Here is a 10,043-nt window from a genome sequence, read left to right as displayed (position 1 = left end):
GTGGCAACATGCGTAACATTCTCTACAATGGCACTATCAGTCGACACCTTTTTTAGCTCAACCTTTTCTTTTCCTTATTGTGCCAAAAAATATTTTATCTGAACTAATTTCTTGTTGGAACATTTTAATTCGTCGATGTGGTAGGAATTAAACATTAGGGTAGCTCCTAGATAGTAACGGTATTTTTGAAGTTCAGCTTAAAAAAAAAATTAATAATATAATTATATTGCTCTGCATAATTATGTGTCTATCTCTTAGAAACATTAATCTACTAGAGTCTAGAGACAACCACTTGACTGCTATCAAAATATTCCATTACGAAGTTTACCCTGCCAATCTCTATATGATAGCAGCATTTTTTTTATTGCATAAGAAAAATTGAAAGTTGTGCAAAATATAATATTTTATTAGAAAAAGATAGTAAACGTTTAAACATCCATAATAACAATTATAATGGAGTTTTAGTCAATGGCCCCATTGTCATATGTAAAAGTAAGTTTGTCTATTATAATGTTGGTTATTATCAGATTGAACAATTTAAACTGAGAACCAAAAAGGTCTGTAGGAAGAATTTCTGTATGCCCTAACAAGGGGTAGGTGAGATGAGAAATTGGGGTTGAAAAGAAAGAAAGAAAGAAATATAGTGATTGAAAGGGCCACAGATAACAAAGTGATGATTCATAGGACTCCCACGGGTGCGTGGGTTGTCACTCTGAGAACAGCAGCACTCAGTAATTATAAGGTTTGAAAGCTTGAGAAAGAAAAAGTAAGATAAAAAGGAGCAAGGCAAGGAGAAAAATTGAAACTTACGATCATTAAGGTGTTAGAATAGGGTTTTTAGAGTTTAGACAAGTATCCAACAAACCCATGAACATAAAGTGGCTTCTATCTTCTAAAACAAAATGATGGTAGTTTGAGTTTTGCTTAAGAGGTTGGATTCCTACTGGAAAGTGGATTGTGTTTTTGGGAGGTTGGATTCCTAGTGGCAGTGGAGATTACATGACAAAACGCCTTTGCTTCACTTGTACGTATTTAGAGGGTAATGACTAATGAAAAAAGGAAAATTTTACAGATGATGTACCAAATAGCAGAGAAAGAAAATGGTCATAAATCTTTTAAAATAGAATGAACTATTTAAGATTATACATTTTAAATAAAAAAAAAATTCATAAATTTAGCACTGAAATTGTATAGAAATAGCATGTAATAGTAAGTTAATAAACTTATATAGTTTAGAATTTTCTATTTCCATAAAATTGAAAACCAGGGTGCAGGGGTGTAGCCTAAGAACTCCGAAGAATGTTTCAAGTTGGTAACAAAGTAAAAGTTAACTATCATTCTGCAGCTGCAAAGCTTTACAAAGAAGGGGAAAGGAATAAATTCCTCTCAAAAAAATGAAAAAGGAAAAACCTTGCTTTTACATTCCCTCGTACATGTTTCACTATAGATGAGATTGTCGAGAGACATAATTGTTAAAAGAAAATTTTTCCAGAAACATGTTTCTCATACACGAATCCCATGGACAACTTATAAACCTGTCATGCTTCGAATGAAACCCTAATTTTGACCATCTCAATATCTACTTGAATTTCTCTCTAGCAACTGAAAAGTCTGAGTTCGTTCATTTTGAGTTTGTTTCAAGTTTCAATGAATACACTTTAGTTCGCAAGGGGAAAAAATTAGAAAAGGCATCACTAGTCTCATGTGAGAGCCAGTTTATAATTTGGTCACAAACCCAAAACTCCTTGCCTTAAAAATACAATCATGGGAGAGAAAGGGAGTGATTAACTCTCTCTTTAACTCTTAAAAATGGTTATTAGGGCAAGTTCCCAAAAACCCATCTCTGAAATTAGTTTTAAGAATTAAAAGATAAAAACTTTGCTTTGGAAGGTCTAAATCATTTGGTTGTCTATTCTCATTTTTCTCATATACTATCAAAATAAGTGGCGGTGCCCTCTAAATATATACATGTCTTCAAGCTAAAGCATCTCTTTTATTAACAAACACCAAATGATAGAACATGACATGTAATTATGACATGGGACCCTTCTTGAAATGAAATGATCTTACTTGTTATCTTTGTTAAAAATCTCTCTTACCCATTAATTAAAGTTTCAACAAACAAATTAAAGGTTTCAAATGTGTGATTATTATTAATTTGCTATTGTTATAGTTCCGTAATCGCATAGATCTCTCTTAATTTTAACCTCTTTTTTTTTTTATTAACCAAAAAGCTTAATTAATTTTTTTGAAATTCTCATCATAAACAACAAAATCATGGTCCATACTTCATACATTGAGTGATGTAACTTTTCTCTTCCAGAAAAAAAGAATGATCCTATTTGAAAACGAGAGATATAACTAGAAAGCTACATTTAAATGAATCAATTTTGTTTTGTCTTCTTAAACAGAAATATACCCTAAACTTTATAGATTTGGGAATATTTAGGGATAGTGACTGGTTACAAACAATGCCGAATATTATAGAAGCAAAAAAAAAAAAAAAAAAAGAAATCAATGTTTTGAAATCTAGAAAATAATATTAGAAGTTTAAAATTCTAGCACCAATTTCGTTTTAATTAATTAGCGGAATTACTGAAATGCCAACTATGATGTTCCTTCCTGGATTAAAATAAAATGAGAAGAAAAAGACATGAGATTGGAGTTTCATAGGAACATATAATAAGGATAACAAAGACATTGTTAAAGACTTAAGTCTAACCCAAGTCTTGACTTAGAAGAGACTGTCACATGCATATTACACCCACCTTCAAAACCCTAATAATTTTGTTCACCACTTAAAGATTAGAGATTAGATATGTTATAATGTGAGTGGAAAAAAAATTTAAAAAAAAAAAAAAAAAAAAAAAAAAAAGAAGAAGAAGAAACTATTCATGAGTTTGGACTGTGTGAAGTCAAACACTAATAAGGAGGAGGCAAATCAGAGTACATTTAAAAAAAAATAATAAAAAAATAAAATAAAAATGGGGGATGAGTCATAGAAAGGGACCCTCTTTTCTTTTGTTGGCCCAATTGTATGCTCAAGTATGTTCAACTCTTTCATCATTCCCTGTGGGATCCTCCACTCTCACCTTTTTTATCTTTGTATTACATCATCTTGGATCTCTCTGTCTTATTTGCTTTCTTTCAAACTTGCCAGTTTATTATCTTCTTTTTTTCTTTTTTCTTTTTTTTTTTCCATTGCTATTCCAACTATAAATATTTATGAATTAATTTAAACTCGGACCCATCTCAGTGGATTAACAGCATGCTCACAGTTTAAATATTTTGTGATCCAAAAGTTCTATTTTGGTTGGCTTGTCTTGCTCCTTCTTAGTTGTTTTCCATTAACAATTTGTATGCATCAGTTTAAATCAAATTAAATTAATACAAATTGAATAAATTAATTTTTTTATATAGAAAAGATAAATCGAACATAAAATCAGTTTAATTCCTTTTTAGTTGTCACTTAATACAAAAACCTAAATAAATTAAAAATAATTCATTTTTTTTTATTAAAATCGAAACCATATTGGATTTTTTTTAAAAAAATTAAAACTAAATAGTTCGATTCAATTTGATCCGCTTTACCGGTTTCCCTGTCCTAGTAATTTGTTCACTGTCAACCTAATTAAGAGCCTACTGATATCCAACTTTACTAATTAATTAGTATGATTATAACAACCCTTGGCCAGAAAAGTTGGATTAGCCATCAATGCAATTACGCGTTATCTGAGTAAAAGCAAGGCAGCCAAATTTAACCTCTCTGATTCAACCTTTTTCACCTCTATATGTGGAATTATTCCTATGTGGATGTCCCTATCAAAAACAAAAACAAAAACAAAAACAAAAAAGGAAGCAAAGGGTTTCAACGCGCAACTATATCTATATCATCAAAGCCCATTTGATTTTGTTAATAATAATTCCAACGAACAGACACATTTCATGAAAAATTTTATTTCAAAAAGACGGAAAGCTTATAATTAACTTCACACTATCAAATTCAATCAACTGTAGCGCCACGCGGCATTAAACTGGTCACTATGCCCCGGCAATGAGGCAACAAAGCAGTAACCGAACCCACTTTGCAAAGTGCAACATTTGTTGTTTTCCTATGCCTAACTATTTGTCTATCTTTCTTTTACTTGTAAAAATTTTAGAATTTGACAGAGCGTATTATAAAATATTTACTCTCATTTTATCAAACGGTGGTAAAATAACTACTAGAATCTTGATTAGAAATTTATTTTAGATTTGAACTCACAATTTTTTTTGGTCCTAAACTGTAATTAATGATACAGCATTTACATGAAGAATTGAGATGGTAATCCAATAAAATTTAATACTTTGATATGAAATGTCTTAGTTAGATCGGATTTATAATTATTGGCAGCAGAGACCACTCCATTCCACGAGCTTATGTTGAATGTCATGAGAGGTTACTGTCTGAAATACAGGGATGTAACAACAGTACTAACCCATATCAGAATACACAAACCCCACCCCTCACATGTCTTCGACATGGACAACAGTTACTTGTGGGTCATCGACTTGAAGCTATGAAATTAACCCCCATTGACTTGTTTAAAGGTAATGAAATTTAACTTAGTTTGTTAATCAAATGTGGGAGTTGCAGAAGAAGGCAAAAGAGTTAGGATTCACATTTCAATTTGAATTCGGACAGGGTGAAGGTGACATTGGAATATACCTAGGTTTTTGGTATCCTTGAGAAATGGAATATGCTAGGCAGGAGGAACTCTTGAAATAATTGTAGTTCCTTAAATTTCATAGAAACAACAACTTAATTAGTCCACCTATATAAGGAAAAAGTAATAGGTAGGTATATGTATGCCTCCTCTATCAAATTTTAGCTGTGTGCCTAAATGGTAATTTCCATTTATTTTACTGCTTTATAAACAAATAGGCTCAATTAAAATGGTCCAGAATTCTGTACCTTCTCCATAACATTGATTTTGGACCATTCAAATAAAAATAAAAATATAGCAAGAGCAGCTTCTATATTTTGAATATCAAAGCATTGCTTGCTTATGGGAGGCTGCTTTCATTTATTCCTTTCTTTTTCAGTTTTCTTATATGGTAGCCTACCCTAAGTTCACATTTCATTTCATTATTGAAATGGAATTTTAATTTAATTATAGGGCAAATTCAATTTCTCCTTACATAAATTAATGTGCGCAACTGAGTGATTTATTTCAAATTTATAAGTCTAAGCCCATGTATCTCTTTGAAAATTAGAAAGTTTGTGCCGCAATTAATCAGCAATAGTATGATATTTTTATCAAATCCATAACTTAAACGTAACATCATTTCAAATATATTTACTCATGTCAAATATATTACAATTCATAAGAACTCCAGTATGGGAGTTCATTGGAATAACGAGAATAAAAAAAATTACGTTATATTTCATGTATGAATTAAACTCGTCTTTTTTCAAAATACACTTACTCTCTTAGAATTAAGACTTTCCTATTATCCATTGTGTTTTACTCTCTCTTAGAATTAAGGACCTTCCTTTCTCGAGTATTAGAGAGATACATATGCGAGTTGCAATTCTAATAAATTTTATATAATTCTTTTCAAGTTACGAATACAATTGTTCTTGAGCACAAGAAATTTGATAAAGATCTAGCTCTAAAGTATCTTATTCCAAATCTTTCTAAGCAATCGAACTATTAAATTTGACAAATTGTAAACACTTGAATTCCTAATTATAACACAGCCAATGGAATATATAGGGACCAACAACTAAAAGAATACAACAGTTGAATGGAGTTCTTGAGTGTGGCTATTACCCCTCTTAACTTTGGAAGTCAATATTCAATCTATATCATTTCTTATTTCTAGAAAATATTTCTGAGTATCTCATAAGCTGTGAAAAAATTCCAAGTGTACTATTGATAGTTCTTGATAGATTATTTATATTTATATGTAAAGAACTTAAAGGTTTCGTTAATTAAGGAACCAAATTCATCGGTTTTCTTTTGTGATTAATTTGCTTTAGAATTTAGCAGTTGAAATTGTTGCTTTATAAATTCAATTTCGTAAAAAAGATCAAATTGTCAAATTAAGGTAATATAAACAGTAGAGGTCGCACACCTTATGATGAGTTCAAAAACCATAGTAACTCCACATAAATCAAACTACTCCTCTACCATAGTCTAACCATAGATTCCAGATCATATCCAAATGCTATGCAAATAGAAAAAACTTATAATAATAAAGTAGAAGAAGAAGCGGCAAAATTGATTGCAAAAAGAAACACAAAACTATGTATAAGACGAACAATTGATTTCTTTTAGCATATCTCACTACTTCCATTATCATACAACGAACTATCATACAACGAACTTTCTCATGTAAACATTTCTATTTGGTAAGAATCTATGATATGGAATACTTAAAATGCATTAATTTTCGAATTTTATAATTTTTGAGTTTTCATTTCGAAGTACCAAATAAGCCAAGGACATCAGTGAAACAAATACAAAAGGAAAAAAATAAACAGATTTCAATGGCAAAGAATCTAATTGAAAAGGGTTAAACTTTATGGACAAGGTCTCTATTATCCATCATGGTAATACCTGAGCTAGAGAAAAATGAAGAACTTCCAATTAATAAATATAAACCAATATGTGTTATGGATAGTAAAATAGTTTTAAGCACTCGTTTATATAAGATTGAAGGTATTTTATAATAAAAAATCAAAAATAAATATAATAGAAAATGATTTACTCTCCAAAATAAAAGAAATATCACCTGAAAAGCATACAATCATTCATTGGCCAATTCAGCTGTTCGAGTAGAAATCACAACAGAGTTGTTCAACTCTTGCAATTTTTGGACAGAAGCAAGGCTATATTCTTCCCCAAATCATCTTCAATGAAAACAAAATTGTTGAAAAAGTCCCATAATTTAACAACATCCTCATAGAGCAAGGTCAGTGAGTCACCCCAACAAGAATCAGGTTCTGTGCTGCAAGGAATAGAAAATCCAACTATCGAAAATTAAAATTAAATATTCTTCCATACTTATGCACCTATTATTCCATAGGTTATTTAGAACCAGAATCAAATATGTCCATGTGATCTAAGATGGCAAAAGTCTACCTAAAAAAACTTTCAGTTTATATCTACAAAAACCAACATAAGGTAGCATTCAGTATCCCAAAATAAAACAAATAAAATAAATAAAATCAAAACCAAAATAAAAGTAAATTAATCTGTAAGTTACACTATACCAAGCTCGGCGCCAAGGCCTTTTGTCCCGAATACAAAGTGTGTAAGAGGCAAATAGCCGCCACATGATCTCGCGCTCGTAAACAGCAAGCTAGTGGCGGTGAATATCATCATCAATGTAATTTGATGGGCTTATTTTTGCTAGAAATACTAATTTGCAGATCAAACCTCATTTTATTATTTCTCTAATTATCCATGCCTAATAATCATATATAATTAATAAAAAAAACCTAGCATCAGTAAGAGGAGGATCGACAATGAAAAGGAAAAAGATAAATCAAGGTTCCATCTGCTTTTTGAAATGGACCTGATGGGCTAGAGTCGTCGAAGATAACAAAGTTTGACAGATTATTTCTCCAATTATCCACGCCTGATAATCACATAAAATTAATAATAATAATAATAAAAAGCTACTATCAATGAGAGGAGGATCAACAATAAAAAGGAAAAGATGAATCAAGTTTTCATCTACTTTTTGAAATGGACCTGATGCGCTAGACTCGTCGAAGATAGCAGAGTTGGACAGAAGGATCGGCTCTAGAAATGTTTTCTAGGTTGTAGTTTATAGATTACGTTTTTATATTTAACCGATGAGAAAAGTTCATGAAGAAAAAAAGAAAAATATGAATTTAAAAGTAATTAATAAATAAGAAAAATCGTAAAAAGTGATGAATAAATCAGAAAATTTATAAAAAAAGAAAAATAGGAAAGCTGAAAGAAGGAAATGCCAACTCAACCTTTTAAAGTTATTTTTTGCTTCAGAATTATATATATATATATATATATATAGATGATGATTTTTTTTAATTATACTTGATTAATTAGATGATAAATCCATTACAAATTATGACTTAAAAGTAAATTAAATGTTTTTTTTTATCATATTCTAATGATGCTGCCTAAGAATAAGTTTTGATGTTCCTATAAAAGGCTCCTTATTCAAAAAGTTAAAATAGAATTCAAACATGAAGATTTTGAATAAGGAGGACATATTTTTTTCAATTTATATTGAAGTTTTAATTAATAAAAACCGATATTGCACATTTATTTCATTTAACAACACAAAATTAAAAGTGATATTCTCAAAATAAATTATCATATAGAAACAGAATCAAAGCAATAATTTATTTGTATATTAAGTTCATCATCCAATTCTTTTTTTTTTTTTTTTGTTATGATCTCTATAGTACTTTATTAGCTATAACGGTTTATTCCATGTTTTGAAAATCAATTATATTTGTTTTAAAGATTATATTATATTTTTTTTAAAAAAAATAGAGATGGTAAGGGCAAAAAAGGCAGTGAAATAATGTTGTCTTTAGGAATTATGATAAAAAAAAAATCAGAAAAGCGTCAAGGGAAGGAATTATAGGGCGGAAATTGAGACAAAATGAAGCGAGAGGCGTGGTGGAAGGGGCGTGCTCCTTCTTCTTCCTCTTCGCAATCATCATCATATATGTTGCTGTGTGGGGTCACGCTTGTCACGCGATAGTCGATACCACCATATCCATCATCAGGCACGTGCCGTGCATGCCTATATATATATATATATATAATTCTTCTCTCCAATGGAATGGCTGTTACAAGTGAAGGGTACGAAGGGGCAAATCGATTTACGGACCCACTTAGCCACTCCCTCTCTCGTGGGCCAGGCCACCCTTCCTTCCTTCCTTCCTTCTAGTTCTGGCCTTGCTCTCTGCACTCCGCACTGCGCTCATTTATATAAAGAAGAGAAAACACAGAATTGTCGCTTGCAATTTCAAAAGTGTAAATATTCAAGTTTTATTTTTGAATGGCTTTTAGAAAAAATGACTTAAATATATGGAATAGTATTGCAAATAAATACGAATTTTATGCCATAAACCTAATTTAGAAATTTGTTTAAATTAAATTAAAGTTGCAGTACTCCTAATGGGTATTGTCGTAATTTGCTGCTTTATACAGTAGTATCCCCACGCGCCTTTAAGACGTGGAATTTTGCTTTAAACGTTTGGAATGTCTCTTTCAGTTTCAGAACTTTTGAAGTTCCATACCTTTGTGGATATATATATTGGATAATTTTAACCTGTACACCGTAAAAGCCACCCTAAAATAATGACTTAAATTTGAAATTTATTCAAATTGAAAATAAAAATTATTTGCCTTGAAATTAAATTTATATTCTGCTTCACTCCAAAGCGAAATGTTTCCGATCTATATTTTTTTACGTCTCACAGTTTTTTATTGATTGCGTTTTCAATATAAAATATTTAATCAACACGCACTCTTTCAAGATAAGATGGTTGTTTATGAACAAACCTTTTGATTGTCTTTACACCCTATCTCCTTTATTATTAAACAATAATTTAAAAGCCTTAATTGGTGATCTAGCTATTTTCATCACTCAAAAATAAAATTTTTTCTCTATTGCCTTACTGGTAGACTTTGATTCCTGTTTTTTTTTTTTTTTTTTTTTTTGAACATCTTTTACTTTGTAAATAAGTAAAGCATTCAAAATCTATCTATATATATAATGGTATAATTAGAAAATATTTTTTTTTCCAGATTTATGAGCTGTGAATCGAGAGAAATTGAGTAATATTGAAAAATCATAGACAATGATGTATATGGAAATGAATAAGAGAAGGTGATTATAGAAGAAAGAAAATAATGGAAAACGTTGGATGTTTATGGCAGTTGTTTTGTGAAAAATAAATTTTTTTTTTTGGAGTTGGTGATAAAATCAAATGATAATTAGACCCTTGGAGCAAATTCAAAATGGAGATAGGCAAGTTAATGATCTTT

Source organism: Jatropha curcas, chromosome 10, assembly GCF_041381405.1.
Source record: "Jatropha curcas cultivar XTBG-Jc1 chromosome 10, XTBG_Jcur_1.0, whole genome shotgun sequence".
In the NCBI taxonomy this organism is placed as follows: domain Eukaryota; kingdom Viridiplantae; phylum Streptophyta; class Magnoliopsida; order Malpighiales; family Euphorbiaceae; genus Jatropha; species Jatropha curcas.
Note: the sequence above shows the minus strand (reverse complement) of the source record.